This window comes from Lepidochelys olivacea (assembly GCF_965140295.1).
Source record: "Lepidochelys olivacea isolate rLepOli2 genome assembly, chromosome: 22".
NCBI classification, from domain to species: domain Eukaryota; kingdom Metazoa; phylum Chordata; order Testudines; family Cheloniidae; genus Lepidochelys; species Lepidochelys olivacea.
The window spans coordinates 2,892,744-2,908,899 of NC_140432.1; the positions used below are offsets into that span (position 1 = coordinate 2,892,744).

A 16,156-nucleotide genomic window follows, 5' to 3' on the forward strand; every position below is an offset into this window, starting at 1 on the left:
GAAACTGGAATCATGCTTGCTGGAAGTTCACCCCAATAAACATTGAATTGTTTGCACCTTTGGACTTCGGGTATTGTTGCTCTCTGTTCATGCAAGAAGGACCAGGGAAGTAAGTGGGTGAAGGAATAAGCCCCCTAACAGTTTCTCTTAGAAGTTTTGTCCTTGTATCAATATTTGTGTGTTAAGAACAATGTTTTGAGGTGGTCTCAAATCTACATGGAGATATGGGACTAATTACGCATTTTGCAGCATTGCTCTGTCAGTTAATGGTGTGAAAAAATCACAAAAGCTCTAATGTAGACAGTTATAGAAACAAAAGTCCAATTAAACGAAATCTAGGAAATTAAATGTCCATAAGTAAAGATTTTAGTAAAGCTTTTGATACTGTCTCACATGACCTTCTCATAAACTAGGGAAATGCAACCTAGATGGAGTTACTATAAGGTGGATGCATAACTTGTTGGAAAACCATTCCCAGAGAGTAGTTATAAGTGGTTCACAGTCATGCTGGAAGGGTATAACAAGTGGGGTCCCACGGGGATCAGTTCTGGATCCGGGTCTGTTCAATATCTTCATCAATGATTTAGATAATGGCATAGAGAGTTCACTTATAAAGTTTGCAGACGATACCAAGCTGGGAGGGATTGCAAGTGCTTTGCAGGATAGGATTATAATTCAAAATGATCTGGACAAACTGGAGAAATGGTTTGAAGTAAATAGGATGAAATTCAATAAGGACAAATGCAAAGTACTCCACTTAGGAAGGAACAATCAGTTGCACACATACAAAATGGGAAATGACTGCCTAGGAAGGAGTACTGTAGAAAGGGATCTGGGGGGCTATAGTGAACCACAAGCTAAATATGAGTCAACAGTGTTGCAAAAAAAGCAAACATCATTCGGGATGTATTAGCAGGAGTGTTGTAAGCAAGACACGAGAATTAATTCTTCCACTCTTCTCTACATTGATATGGCCTCAACTGGAGTATTGTGTCCAGTTCTGGGCACCACATTTCAGGAAAGATGTGGACAAATTAGAGGAAGTCCAGAGAAGAGCAACAAAAATGATCACAGGTCATGTTTTCTAGACCTTTAAGGGAAGATTGAAAAATTGGGTTTGTTTAGTCTGGAGAAGAGTGAGAGGGGACGTGATAACTGTTTTCAAGTACATAAAAGGTTGTTACAAGGAGGAGGGAGAAAAAATGTTCCTTTTAACCTCTGAGAATAGGACAAGAAACAATGGGCTTAAATTGCAGCAAGGGTGGCTTAGGTTGGACATTAGGAAAAACTTCCTAACTCAGAGTGGTTAAGCACTGGAATAAATTGACTAGGGAGGTTGTGGAATCGCCATCATTGGGGATTTTTAAGAGCATGTTGGACAAACACCTGTCAGGGATGGTCTAGATAATACTTAGTCCTGCCTTGGGTGCAGGGCACTGGACTAGATGACTTCTCAAGATCCCTTCCAGTCCTATGATTCTATAAACTACATTAAAGCAGTGTTAAGGTTGCCTAGTTCTGCCTCTTGTCCTTCCAGCATATGAAGAGTGGTGAAAGTTAAAACATCTGACAACCAGCAAATAAACTATACACCACACCTGCAAAAGGAAGCTTAACTCTGCCCCTACTCTCTAACCATGGAGCCAGTAAATGTCACTGGGAATAGGTCAGTAAGGGTGATGCAAAGGTTTACCAACTAACCAGGGAAGTGATAAATTTTCCATCTCTTGAAGTCTTCAACGCAACATTGGATGCCTTTCTGGAAGATATTTTCATCAAAACACAAGGTATTCAGCTCACTTCAATGGTAACTGGATGAAACTGTATAGCTTGTATTAAGAGAAGGTCAGACTAGATGACCTAATAGTATCTCCTGGCCTTAAAATGTACTGATCAGAGAACATGCCATGTTTGTGTTGTGTTTGACAGATTTGAATTCCACCACTTATCTCCATGCACTTCAGCTATGCACACTGTGTCAGCTGTAGCTTTACATGAACAGTGGAGGGAACAGTTGGAGCAGCTTGGCAGAACTGTGATGAGAATCACAGAATATCAGGGTTGGAAGGGACCTCAGGAGGTCATCTAGTCCAACCCCCTGCTCAAAGCAGGACCGATCCCCAATTAAATCATCCCAGCCAGGGCTTTGTCAAGCCTGACCTTAAAAACTTCTGAGGAAGGAGATTCCACCACCTCCCTAGGTAACGCATTCCAGTGTTTCACCACCCTCCTAGTGAAAAAGTTTTTCCTAATATCCAACCTAAACCTGCAACTTGAGACCATTACTCCTCGTCCTGTCATCTTCCACCACTGAGAACAGTCTAGAGCCATCCTCTTTGGAACCCCCTTTCAGGTAGTTGAAAGCAGCGATCAAATCCCCCCTCATTCTTCTCTTCCGTAGACTAAACAATCCCAGTTCCCTCAGCCTCTCCTCATAAGTCATGTGTTCCAGTCCCCTAATCATTTGTTGCCCTCCGCTGGACTCTTTCCAATTTTTCACGTTCTTGTAGTGTGGGGCCCAAAACTGGACAAAGTACTCCAGATGAGACCTCACCAGTGTCGAATAGAGGTGTTGGAGACCCCAGGGCATGGCCACTAGTTAAGTTGAGGGGATGGAAGGCCTCCCTGCTGAAGGCCTAAGGGCTTCTTCTCAACCCCCCTTAATAGAATTCAGGCCTGGCTGGTTTGAGTAAGCGCTTTTGCTCTTAAAAGAATGTTGCAGCCGCAGATAATGCCTTATAGTGTAAGGTTTGCTGACGCCAAGTTAAAGATAAAAGGAGACGGCTACAAGGCCAGACAGAATGTGCTGGTTGTTTAAGTTGCTAGGAATGCTTGTTAGAGATTGTAGGAAATAAACATTGTTGTAACCCATATAAGGAAGGCAGAGTATTTGTGCAAAGTTTTAATTGGCTGATGTGTAGTGCAGTAGCATTAAGGAATATAAAAGTGTGCGTAATGACCTGCTCTGGTGTGCAGGATTTGAGATTCTATTCTCCCTGTACCTTGTTTGCAGCTGCAAATAAACTTTTCTGCTTCTCCACCCCGTTGCGATTGAGTGAAGCACACCGGGTAACGAACCCCTGCTGTTTTGCCTCTCGGCACTGAGTGCCGGCAACAGAGGGGAACGATCACGTCCCTCGATCTGCTGGCAATGCCTCTACTTATACATCCCAAAATGCCATTGGCCTTCTTGGCAACAAGGGCACACTGCTGACTCATATCCAGCTTCTCGTCCACTGTCACCCCTAGGTCCTTTTCTGCAGAACTGCTACCGAGCCATTCGGTCCCTAATCTGTAGCGGTGCATTGGTTTCTTCCGTCCTAAGTGCAGGACTCTGCACTTGTCCTTGTTGAACCTCATCAGATTTCTTTTGGCCCAATCCTCCAATTTGTCTAGGTCCCTCTGTATCCTATCCCTACCCTCCAGCGTATTTACCTCTCCTCCCAGTTTAGTGTCATCTGCAAACTTGCTGAGGGTGCAAGCCACACCATCCTCAAGATCATTTATGAAGATATTAAACAAAACCGGCCCCAGGACTGACCCTTGGGGCACTCCACTTGATACCAGCTGCCAACTAGACATGAAGCCATTGTTCACTACCCGTTGAGCCCGACAATCTAGCCAACTTTTTATCCACCTTGGAGTGCATTCATCCACTCCATACTTCTTTCACTTGCTGGCAAGAATACTGTGGGAGACAGTGTCAAAAGCTCTGCTAAAGTCAAGGCACAACAAGTCCACTGCTTTCCCTTCATCCACAGAGCCAGTTATCTCATCATAGAAGGCAATTAGATTAGTCAGGCATGACTTGCCCTTGGTGAATCCATGCTGACTGTTCCTGATCACTTTCCTCTCATGTAAGTGCTTCAGAATTGATTCCTTGAGGACCTGCTCCATGATTTTTCCAGGGACTTAGGTGAGGCTGACTGGCCTGTAGTTCCCAGGATCCTCCTTCTTCCCTTTTTTAAAGATGGGCACTACATTAGCCTGAAGAGAGGTGCATGTGAGTCTTGAAGGAACAGGTATTCCTCACATCAGTGCTAAGTGTTGTAGGTTGTGTCAATGAAGGTGCACAGGGTATGTTCTTTCCACAAGGGTTGTCAGCAGTCTGATGGCATATGTGCTAATGGTCTCCAATGCTCAGTGACGGTAAGTAAAGGAATCTGGAGTGCAAGGGTAAAGTGGTGGTGACATTAGGAAAGTCTGAGATAGTGAGCAGTAGACTCAGTGTTTGAGTACAGGCCAGGGGTAGGTAGCTTCTGTTCCCTGGACTGGACCTAACCAAGTTTTGCCTTTGCAAAGAGAAGGTGTTGGACTTACTGTAATCCTGCTCCTGTCCTCTGTTTGCTCTGCCCTGCTACACAACACTTTGGAAAGTGTTCATATGCGTCTCATTGGCCTGTTGGAGTGTTGCTGAAAAAGGGCACAACTGAGGTTGCATTGAGGGGTGTTGTGAACCTCAACTCTTCTTTCCCCTTCAATAACCAAGGGGACAGGAATCCTTACCCAGCGAGGTCAAATTCTCATAGTTCTCCTGCATTACATCTCTGTAGAAGGCTCTCTGAGCAGGGTCCAGCAGAGCCCACTCGTCTACAGTGAAATACACAGCCACCTCCTCTAAGGCTATTGGCCCCTGAAAGAGCAATAGCCCCTCACTCGGTACCTGCTGCGTACTGTAATAAACTCAGGACAGACAGCTGCAAGGGGGAGTAGAAAACAGTCCCAGAAGTTTAAAAGGCCCACGTCCCTATCAACTGAGGAGAGGTAACCACAGGTCAATCAGGTTCAGGTGAGAAGGGGTTATCAGAGAACCAGTTAGGATCAGCTGAGAGGGAATTACCTGAGGTAACCTGAGGTTGATTAGTAGGGGTTGTGATGGTCCCTCATACGTATACTAGACCAGTTAAAATGAATGGCATAGAGACCACTGTGTTAGTGGACTCGGGAAAGCTGGTCAGGCAAGACCAACTATCTCAGGCCAAGTACACAGGAATATCCTGTATACATAGAGATGTCACTTACTACCCGACCATCCCAGTAAAAATAGAAGTCCTGGGAAACCCCACTAAGGTGACAGTGGGAGTAGTCCTGAAACTCCCCTATCCAGTCCTCATAGGATAAGACTTCCCAGGGTTTGGCAGCCTACTCCCCAGAGAGGAATCAGAAGAAGATAATAACCCCGAGAGCAATGGGATGACCCTGATAGTTAGCACCCCCCCCCGCCCCAGTCTTCCATGAATTTGCCCAGGATTTGTTTTCTCCCCCTGGGAAGCCCAGGAAGACTCGGCGAGAAAGGAGGGCAGATAAGAGGAAGGGAATAAGAATCTTGGCCCAGAACCAGAAGTCTATACTTGTAGGGGAAAGAGTTGGCCCAACATACAAGGGGACTATGCAGGCAGTCGACGAACTGGCAGCTGGACCTAGTTCCCCGGGGACTCCCTCCAAGAGGGAGACAGAAATAGATCCCCCTGAGTTTGGGCAAATTGGACCTTCACTGGAGAATTTTGGGCAGGATCAGGGCAATGATCCGATATATAACAATATTTGCCAAGAAGTAGTTGAGGTGAATGGGGTCCCTGTGGAAGGGAGAGCCAAGGGCCCAGGGCCATATTATATGATAAAGAAGGACCTGCTATACAGAGTAGTCTGGGTCCAAGAGCAAGTCATGGAACAGCTCTTAGTACTGCAGAAGCACCAGAGGGGTGTGATGGATCTAGCCCACAGCCATCTGTTCGGGGGCATCTAGGGGTAGATAAAACCCTCCAACTTCTGCAGAGGTTTTTCTGGCTTGGAATTTATGCGGCGGTCCGACGATATTGGGCCTCCTGTCCTGAATGCCAATTACCTGGCTCCTGACCACACTTAAGGGCCCCTTTGGTACCTCTGCTGATTACTGAAGTCCCATTCGAGCAAAGAGGGCTGGGAAGAACAGCCGAACCCAGGGAGAAACATCATCGAGCATGTGTTGCAGATGAAAGACAGAATAGCCCAAGTCGCCCCCATACTGCGGGAACACATGGAGAGGGCACAAGCAGCCCAGACTACAGTCGCCAAGAGATGATCCAGAAGTTCCAGGTAAGAGACTGGGTAATGGTGCTCGTACCCACAGCAGACAGCAAGCTCCTGGCCAGGTGGCAGGGGCCATACGAGAAAATAGAAGCCACTGGAGAGGTCGACTATAAGGTCCAACAGCTGGTCGCCAGAAGCTGGAACAGATCTATCATATAAACCTGTTGAAACCTAGGCAAGACAGAGAAGCTTATGTGGTCCCTCTAGGCTCGCCACCCCACAAAAGCAACTGGCCTGGCCAAGTGGGAATATCCCCAGAATTGACCCCTGACCAACGAACTGAAGTGATCAACATCATCAGATGCAACCAGGACATATTATTGGAAAAGCCAGGCAGGACTACTGAGGTTCACCATCACATCCTCACAGAGCCTGGAGTGAAGGTGAATGTCAAGCCATACCGGAGCCGAAAAGAGAAGAGATCAAGACAGAAGTCAGGAAAACGCTGAAGTTAGGAGTCACTGAAGAGTCTCATAGCCAATGGTCAAGTCCAGTTGTCCTAGTACCTAAGCCTGATGGCAGTATGAGGTTTTGCAACGACTTCTGGAAACCGAATGAAGTGTCCCAATTTGATGCATACCCTATACCCCGGATAGATGAGCTAATTGACCGATTGGGAAAAGCATGATTTTTGTCCACCTGACCAAGAGTTATTGGAAAATCCCCCTGGCCAAGGCCGACAAAGAGAAGACGGCCTTTTCAACACCAGAGGGACTGTATCAGCACACAGTCCCCCCTTTTGGTTTACATGGGGCTCCCGCAACTTTCCAACAACTCATGGACAAACTGTTGCATCCACATGGCAAGTATGCAGCCGCCAATCTCGGCGACATCATAATACATAGCCCAGATTGGGAGACGCACTTGGAGAAGGTGGAAGCAGTCTTGGACACCATGAAGAAGGCCGAGCTGACTGCAAATCCCTCCAAATGCGTGGTTGGGCTAGCAGAAGCCAAATACCTCAGGTACATAGTGGGGAGGGGTGTGGTGAAGCCCCAACTCAACAAGTTAGAGGCAATACAGAATTGGCCCCGACCAGTCTGGAAGAAACAGGTCAGAACATTCCTGGGACTAGTTGGATACTATAGGCGGTTCATCCCCCCACTATGCCACCAGGGCATACCCATTAACAGACTTAACAAAAGCCTGTGGCCCAGACATAATAAGATGGACCAGTGCAGCTGAGGAGGCTTTTGCAGATCTGCAGACCACCCTTTGCACCTAGTGCTTGTAGTCCCAGACTGGGAGAGAGATTTTATCTTGCAAACCAATGCCTCTGAGGTTGGGTTGGGAGCGGTTCCTTCACAAATGGTCGGAGAAGAAGAAGAATACCCAGTCCTGTTCCTCAGTAGGAAACTCCTGCCCAGGGAATGTAAACATGCCGTAGTAGAGAAGGAATGCCTTGCGGTAGAGTGGGCCGTAGAAAGCCTTCGCTACTACCTACTTGGACAGAGGTTTACCCTTGTCACTGACCGTTCCCCTCTGAAGTGGATGCACCAAAACAAAGAAAGAAATGCAAGAGTAACAAGGTGGTTCCTGTGGCTACAACCCTTCCACTTCAGAGTATGACATAGATCCGGAATCAAGCATGGCAACTTGGATGGCCTGTCGAGAGTGCACTGGTTGCCGACCCAAGTAGCCCAACCCCATAGTGTTGAGCAGTGTGGGGAGCAATATGTGATAAACTCAGGCCAGACAGCTGCAAGGGGTGGGGTAGAAAACTGCCCCAGAAGGTTAAAAGGCCCTCCTCCCATCAACAGAGGAGAGGTAACTACAGGTCAATCAGGCTCAGATGAGAAGGGATTCTCTGAGAACCAATTCGGATCAGCTGAGAGGGAGTTACCTGAGGCTGATTAGGGTCCGTTGATTCCAACCAAGGGCTGCCTGAGACCTTTTTAAACCCTCCCCTGGTGGGAGAGGGAGAAAAGGAGTCCAGCTACTAGCAGGATAGGTGCATCAAGACAGTGAGCCTCTCCGGGAGGGGAGGCTGCATTCCTTCCCAGAAGGGAGGAAAAACAAGCCCAAGCGACTGGCTGAGAGGAGGAACAGACTGCCCTTGTGCACCCTAAAAGGTCAACTTTTAATAGAAGTAAAGGAATCACCTCTGTAAAAACCGGATGGTAGATACCTTACAGGGTAATTAGATTCAAAACATAGAGAATCCCTCTAGGCAAAACCTTACATTACAAAAAAGACACACAGACAGGAACAATCATTCTATTTAGCACAATTCTTTTCTCAGCCATTTAAACAAATCATAATTTAACACATACCTAGCTCGATTACTTACCAAAAGTTCTAAGACTCCATTCCTGTTCTGTCCCTGGCAAAAGCAGCATACAGACAGCCCCAGACCCTTTGTTTTTCTCCCTCCTCCCAGCTTTTGAAAGTATCTTGTCTCCTCATTGGTCATTTTGGTCAGGTGCCAGCAAGGTTAGCGTTAGCTTCTTCACCCTTTACAGGTGTAACCCTTCTGGCAGGCCAAGTTGATAGCAGCAAGGGCCGGGTTCAGTACACAGGGGTTCCCTCTCATCAAAACAAATGCAAAAATGGCTCGAGCCCCCATCCAGCGACCTGGGAAAATCTTACACACCCCCTGGGCACCTCAAAGAGGCAATACTTCCCCTCTCACAGAGACTGGGTGTAGCAGAGAATCTTTAATAACATGAGGTAAACGACATCAGCATTAAATTGGGGAAACACCAGAACTAGTGTTGATTAACCAAACCATGAGCAAAGACCCACACCAGCAAATTGGGCCATATCCTTTCCCTCAGGTTCTTGAGTCCCAGAACCCAACCGTCTGGAGTCCAGCAATCCACAAATCACCCAAAGTTCAGCCCCAGAGTTCAAAAGTTCATCTCCCAGAGTGTTACTCCCCAGTCTGACTAAACAATGTGCCTGTGTGCGGGGGGGGGGGGGGAAGGTAAGGGGGCACATTACTTGACCTGAAGCTGACTGCCCCACAGGACCCACTCTGCACAGCTCAGCATCTCACAAACACTCCACTCCGCCATCTCACGAGCAGCTCTGCTCAGCTCGCCTCACTGTCTCACAAACACTCCACCAGCCTATCCACAAACAGCACCACTGCACCCTATATCTTCTAGCTCCCCACTACTTGACACAGTGATTTCAGCTCATAGTAGTGGGAGCCTTAGTGCTGGTGCACCGTAAGGCCAAAGCGAATTCAGCACAGTACCTATAGCAAAACTCCTAATAGCCCCAAAATTAGCTCTGACATTCCACAGTGGAGAGAGACAGAAGTGCAATTGGTGCTTCATGCCCTCACAAAGGGACCCACACCACCAGGTACTAATACCTGTCTCAAGCCCCTCATTTCACAGAGTTTTGGAACCCATGTCCCTTGCCTATCGAGTGCTACTAAGTTGATGGTGAGTCCCTCCATCACAATAAAAGGCCAAGTACAGTTCCAGGCACAGTTCCCATAATCAGTGTAATAACAATTTATTCTTCCTGCCCCAATAACAGAGACACTGGGGATCCCACAACAGCCAAAATGACTTGGGCAGTTATGGCCTCATTCTAGGCGGGGTGGGTGTGCCTATGCAAATGAGATCAGCCCCTGAAGTTCTTTTCCACAACTTGCCACACCTCACCACCAGATGTCAGGGTGGAGCTCATCCTGACTCTGCTTACACAGGTGAGAGGATTTTTCCTCTGGCCAGGAGGGATTTTAAAGGGGTTTTAGCCTTCCCTTTATTTTTATGACAAAGCTGCTTTCAGTTAAGCCTACAGCTGTTAGGGGACATGGTTCAGACCTGGGTCTGGGTTTGCAACAGGCTAGTGGGTCTGGCTCAAACCAGGCAGGATGCTGGAGTCCTAAGCTGTCAGGGCAGGAAAGCAGGAGCAGAAGTAGTCTTGGCACGTCAGGTGGCAGCTCCCAGGGGGTTTCTGTGATCCAACCCATCACAAGCAGAACAAAAGGAGTGACCCTGGGGGAATTCTCCTGACATTGGCCCCAGGGCAGCACACTCTCACAGCAGGGGGCACAGTCAGAGTCAGGAATTGGCTTTTCCTCTCCCTGCATTTCACCTTGTTCACTGGAAAGTGAATCTGCCCAGGGATGCTGCACTAAGTCTGTGTGGGCACGTTAAAGATCTGGGAATCTCTCTCCCCAATTATTTCTCCCACTACCCCTATCAATCTCTCTCTCCTTTTTCTCCTTGTGTTTCCCATCTCCGGTCCCTTCCCCTCTGGCGGACAGCCAGCCATTCCTGGGTGTTTGCTCTCCTATGGCTGGATCAGCTCCTGCAATTGCTAAGGGGAGGAGAGTGTGGGGTAAGGAGGGGCTGCTTGTGCAGTCACTTTCATGCCCATCCCCAGCATGTTCCCTGAGGTCTCTATCAATCATTTGTAGTATCTGCCTCTGAAGCTGGTGTGGGCAGAGCCTAGGGCTGGCCCATGGAGCTAATTACAACTGGAGAAAGTCCTCACCTTGCCTGGGCATAGAGGAAGCTTCACTCCAAGTCACTTCCAAGCCCAGACCCCACCGGGGGAGCAGCAGCTGCTGCTCAGTCTGGGCTCCCAGATCACAATGCAGGCAGCAGAATCTTACCCAGGAAGCTCAACCCAAATATCCTGAGAAGAGAGAAACACAGTCAGACAGAGACTGAGGGCTTCCCCCCTCTTTAGCAACAGCTAAAAACCCCTCCCCACAGGGACATATCCTGATTTTATTTGCCCCCATGTTAATCTGGAGTCACTCCATGGTCTTCCTTGAAGTGTCTCAGTGAGACCAGAAACATGGCTCAGGAGGGATGAGGCCAGAGTCCTTTCCTCCTCCCTCATTCCCTCCTCTTCTTCTGAGAACAGCAACAGTTTCCCCTCCAAAACCTGAAATTCCTCCAGTTTTGAAAATGGGGAGAGAAGCAAAGTCTGTCGTGATTTCATATCAGTATTTGATAAATGCATAGGGAGTTATCAGCTGCGCCTCCCAGCCGTTCACACGGGGTGGTGGGAGCCCTGGGCGAGACTTCTTTAACAGGAAAATGGATGGCATGGAGGAGCCAAATTTTTTAAGAAATTTCCATGCTCAGTGACTGGCAGATAATGGCCAATAGGTACCTACTCCCGAGACGACTCCGTCTCAGCGCTGGGCGAAGCAACCCCTCATAGAGACCATTTGCCATGGGGGGTTGGGATATGGGACACGGAGCTGGGGGGAGGGGGGCGGTCGGAGCCGGGGGTGGGGGCAGGTCACGGGGCGGAGGCCAGTCGGACCCGGGAGGAGGCCGGACGGGGGGGGGTCGGATGGGGGGGGCAGGATACGGGGCGGGGGGCGGTCGGAGCCGGGGGGACGCGGGACACGGAGCGGGGGGAAGGTCGGACACGGGGGGGGCAGGACACGGAGCGGAAGGGCAGGTCACGGGGCGGAGGCCAGTCGGACCTCGGAGGAGGCGGGAAGGTGGTGTTGGGAACACTGGGGCATGGCCACTAGGTAACTCGAGGGGATGGAAGACCACAAGTGTCGATGAAGCCCCCTCGCACTAGGCCCCTGTGTCCTTGCCCCCCCCCCTCCTGCCTGGAGGCACTCGCAGCAGTTATGCTGAGAATCTGCAACAGTATGTTGCAGAGTCAGACTGCCTGAAACTAAGCAAGGCCAAACAGGGAAAATATGGAAAAACAATGCTGAATAAAGCAGCTTTATGTATAGTTTAACAAATGATACAGAGAATTAGGGAACTAGCTGGGAACTGGATTGGCTGGCTATATGGATACTTGGAGCAGCTTGCTATTAAATAAGTATGCTAAAAAAAAGGATGTATAAAAGCCTGTGTAACTTCCTGCTCTGTTGTACAGGATTTGAAATTCAAATCTCCCTGTACCTTTTTGAAGCTTCAAATAAACTTTTCTGCTTCTCCACCCCGTTGTGATTATTGGGTGTAGCACACCGGGTAACGAACCAACTCAAGCTGTTGTTCAGCCTCTCGGCACTGGGTGCCGGCAACAGCTTTTGGCGTCCCTGGGTGGGCCCGAGGCTGCAATTTAGCCTTGCCCGGACCCCTCCTGGAGGTCAAGGATTGCGGCGAGAACCGACGCCCAGAGCGCACCGGTGAGTTCATCGGGGGCCTCGGAGGAGACGCGATTTGATCGACCCCAGAGGGCACAACGGTGCAACGCACTCATATAGTGGAGAAGCTGTTGTGGACTACGGTGAAGAACCGGTCCCTTAGACGTGGGGGAGGAGCAGCTGCAGGCCACGGTGAAGAACCGGTCCCTTGAATAAGGTAGGATCCTTTAAAATCCGGATTATATGCTCTGTTGGAACCTGGGGACGCCCAGAGTTACCCTGTAGGTATGGGACAGGGACAGAGCTCAGAGGTTAGGGCACGGTGTACGCCCCTAGAGTGCATTCTAGCAAACTGGAAGGTATTTGGTGCGGATCCAATGACTAAGAGCCAATTAAAACGATTCTGTACAGTTGACTGGCCTCAATATCAACTAGAGAACCAGGAGTGGTGGCCACCAGGAGGGTCAATTAATTACAACACGATCCTTCAGTTACTCCTGTTCTGTCAAAGAACAAGGAAATGGAATGAACATATGTATGCGCATTTGTTTCTGACTTTATGTACTCGACCAGATATTTTACAGCGCTGTAATCTGACTCCAACTGGTTTGGTAGCAGCTAATGTTAGTCTCCAGACCCCCACCCCCACTGTAATGGCAGAGCCGGTGTCCCCTTCGGCCCCTACACCCACACCTTGTAAGTCCCCAATGGTTGGCCTATACCCCTTAATCACTGAAACTAAAGTCGCCCGGTCTGGATCAGACAGGCGTCCTGCCACAACTATGCAGGTTTATACTCATGTGCCCTTTAATCCTGTGGATTTGGCTGCTTTCAAAGCACAGGCAGGAGAGTTTTCCACCAACCCAAGCAGGTTTATATCAGTCTTTGAGGGGTGCCTCAGTAGTCACAAGCCGGACTGGGATGATTGTAACGTCCTCCTGCGAACCCTATTGTCTGAGGTTGAAAAACAACAGGTTGTGTCCAAGGCAAGGGAGGAGGCACAGAGACGGTACGACCGGGATCGTATTAATGTCCCTGACCCGGATGCACAAGTCCCCCGAGCAGACCCCAGGTGGGATCCAAATGATCATGGGGATATGACCCGCCTTACCTCCTATAAGGAGTTGCTTTTGCATGGACTCCGTCACTCGGCTGTCCGACATAATAATTGGGCAAAGCCATATGAAGTAATGCAGGATTTAAAAGAAAGCCCAGGGGCCTTTCTACAGCGTATTCGGGACACCATTCAACAGAACACTAATGCAAACCCCGATAATCAGGCAACTGAGTCAATTATTAAGGGAATTTTTACGAGCAAAGCAGCCCCTAATATTAAAAAAAAGTTACAAAAAAAGGAAAATTTAATGGGTATGACCATGGCACAAATTTTAAAAACTGCAAACCAAGCTTATAGTCTAAAAAAAACAAAGAAAAAGAAAAAGCAAGTGAGACTAATGGTAACAGCGGTACAGGCCGGCACTAAAAGAAGTGGCCGGGGAGGAAGGGGCCGTGGACGCGACCGTCCGGGCCTGCAGGAGAGACGACTGGGTCGCAACCAGTGTGCCCTGTGTCGACAGGAGGGACACTGAAAAAATAAGTGCCCAAAAAAAAAAAAAAGGGGGGTGCCCCTATAATGGCAATGGTGAAGCAGGAATAGGGGTGTCAGGGGAGACGGACCACCCTAACCCCGGAACCCCGAGTAAAGATGCGGGTGGGAAGCTCAGAAATAAATTTTTTAGTGGACTCTGGAGCGGCCCGAACTGCCGTAAATCAGCCTCTTCAGTTGCCAGTAGCAGATTCCCTTACTGTGGTGGAAGCCACAGGCAGGGACACCAAGTGCCCAGTGTATGCCCCAGCGGAATGTGCTTTGGGAGACAGGACTATATCCCACAAGCTGGTATACCTCCCTGAGTGTCCAACACCTCTGCTGGGACGGGATCTACTTTGTCGCCTCGGTGCCACCCTGCATTTTACTGAGGACAAAATAACCCTTACCTTACCCCCTGAGAATGCCTGGATCATGACCCTTGCAGTTGAGCCCTCAGCCATGCAAGCCCCAGAATGAAGCCCGTGGGAAGACCAGGTGTACCCCCTCGTGTGGGCATCAGGGATTCCAGGAAAGGCCACCCACCAGACCCCTATTACTATTCAGCTCATACCAGGGAAAGGCCCAGTGCAAGTAAAACAGTATCCAATCAAGAGGGAAGCCAAAAAAGGTTTACAGGAAACTATAAATCGATTCCTAATGTATGGTATTCTCCGGAAATGTCAGTCAGCCTGGAACACTCCCATTCTACCCGTACAGAAGCCTAATGGCACGTATCGGCTGGTACAGGACCTAAGGGCAGTCAATGAACGGGTTAAGACTCTGCACCCTCTTGTCCCTAACCCGTACACCTTATTGGCTTCTATAGGGGGACAGTATACCCATTTTTCAGTCCTTGATCTAAAAAATGCTTTCTTTACCATCCCAGTTGCCACCCCATCACAGGAGATCTTCTCCTTTGAGTGGGAGGACCAAAAAAGGGTTAAAAAGCAACTTTGCTGGACAGTGTTGGCCCAGGGATTTAAAAACTCTCCCACCCTTTTTGGCCAGGCTCTGGCCAGGGACCTACAGGAGTGGGATAATAAGGAGGCTCTCCTTCTGCAGTATGTAAATGATTTGTTAATTGCCACTGTGGGCCAAAAACCCTGTCTTAAAGCCACCGTGAGCCTCCTGAATTTTATTGGACTCCGGGGATATCGTGTAGCACGAAGTAAGGCTCAAATTGCCCTCCCAGAGGTACGGTACCTCGGGTTTCACATACGGCAAGGGGAGCGTCAGCTTTCAAGCGAAAGAAAGGAAGCTATCTGTCAAGTTCCTACCCCAAGTAACCGTAAGCGGCTCAGGGCATTTCTGGGTATGGCAGGCTTTTGCAGGATATGGATCCCAGAGTTTGGACTGTGGGCTAAACCCCTGTACGACTGTGTAAAAGAAGCAGATCATGACCCCTTCTATTGGACCCCAGAGGCTGACAGGGCATTTAAAATCCTGAAAAAAAAATTGATGGAAGTCCCGGCTCTGGGCCTGCCAGATCTCTCTAAGCCGTTTCAGTTGTATGTACATGAACAAAGGGGGGTTGCGCTAGGAGTGCTTACACAGCTGTTAGGAGCATGGAAGCGTCCTGTGGCTTATTTTTCTAAGCAATTGGATCACGTTGCAAAGGGTTGGTCGGCATGTTTACGGGCAGTCGCAGCTACTGCCCTATTGCTTGAGGAAGCCGAGAAGCTAACATTGGGAGGGGTTATGCAAATCTATACTCCCCATATGGTCCGAGCCTTATTGAATGCAAAGGGAGGGCTTTGGCTCACCCAGGCTCGGATTGCTCGGTACCAGGCTAAGCTGTTAGAGAACTCTGAAGTCACCCTACAGCCTTGCCCCTCCCTTAACCCAGCCACTCTCTTGCCAGAAACAGAGGAACAGAAACATGACTGTTTAGAGATCATAGATGTCCAGTACTCCAGCCGTCCGGATTTAAAGGATGTACCCCTCCCAAATGCAGATTATGAGTGGTACACTAATGGTAGCAGTACTGTAATAGATGGGCAAAGGAGGGCGGGTTATGCTGTTGTGACCCTCCATGACACTGTGGAAGCTAAAGGTTTGCCTGCTGGGACCTCTGCCCAGCTTGCCGAACTAATAGCCCTGACCCGTGCACTTGAACTGTCAAAAGGAAAGCGGGTCAACATTTTTACTGATTCAAAGTATGCTTTTGGTGTGCTGCATGCTCATGCTGGCCTATGGAAGCAAAGGGGAATGCTGACAGCCCAAGGCTCCCCAGTCAAGTACGGGCCCCAAATCCTCCGGCTCCTAGAAGCTGTACAACTCCCCTCGGAAGTGGCGGTGGTACACTGTAAAGCCCATCAAAGGGAGGATCAAGATGTGGCCAGAGGTAACGCCCGGGCAGATAGAGAGGCTAAGCATGCTGCCACCCTGCCATTCCCTCAGGCTGAGAACGCCCATATGCATGCCCTTATCCCATCAGTAGGGGAGCTTCCAACCCCTCAGTACTC

The 16,156-nt window shown here is 49.1% G+C and overlaps 1 long non-coding RNA gene across 1 annotated transcript in view; it reads right to left on the reverse strand.

Moving 5' to 3' along the window:
• LOC311511298 overlaps positions 1-16,156 on the reverse strand; it is a 38,056-nt gene that overhangs the window by 17,429 nt on the left and 4,471 nt on the right. Inside the window, exon 2 of the long non-coding RNA XR_014709250.1 lies at positions 10,528-10,671. This is a non-coding gene — a long non-coding RNA (uncharacterized lncRNA). The remainder of the gene's footprint in view (positions 1-10,527; positions 10,672-16,156) is intronic.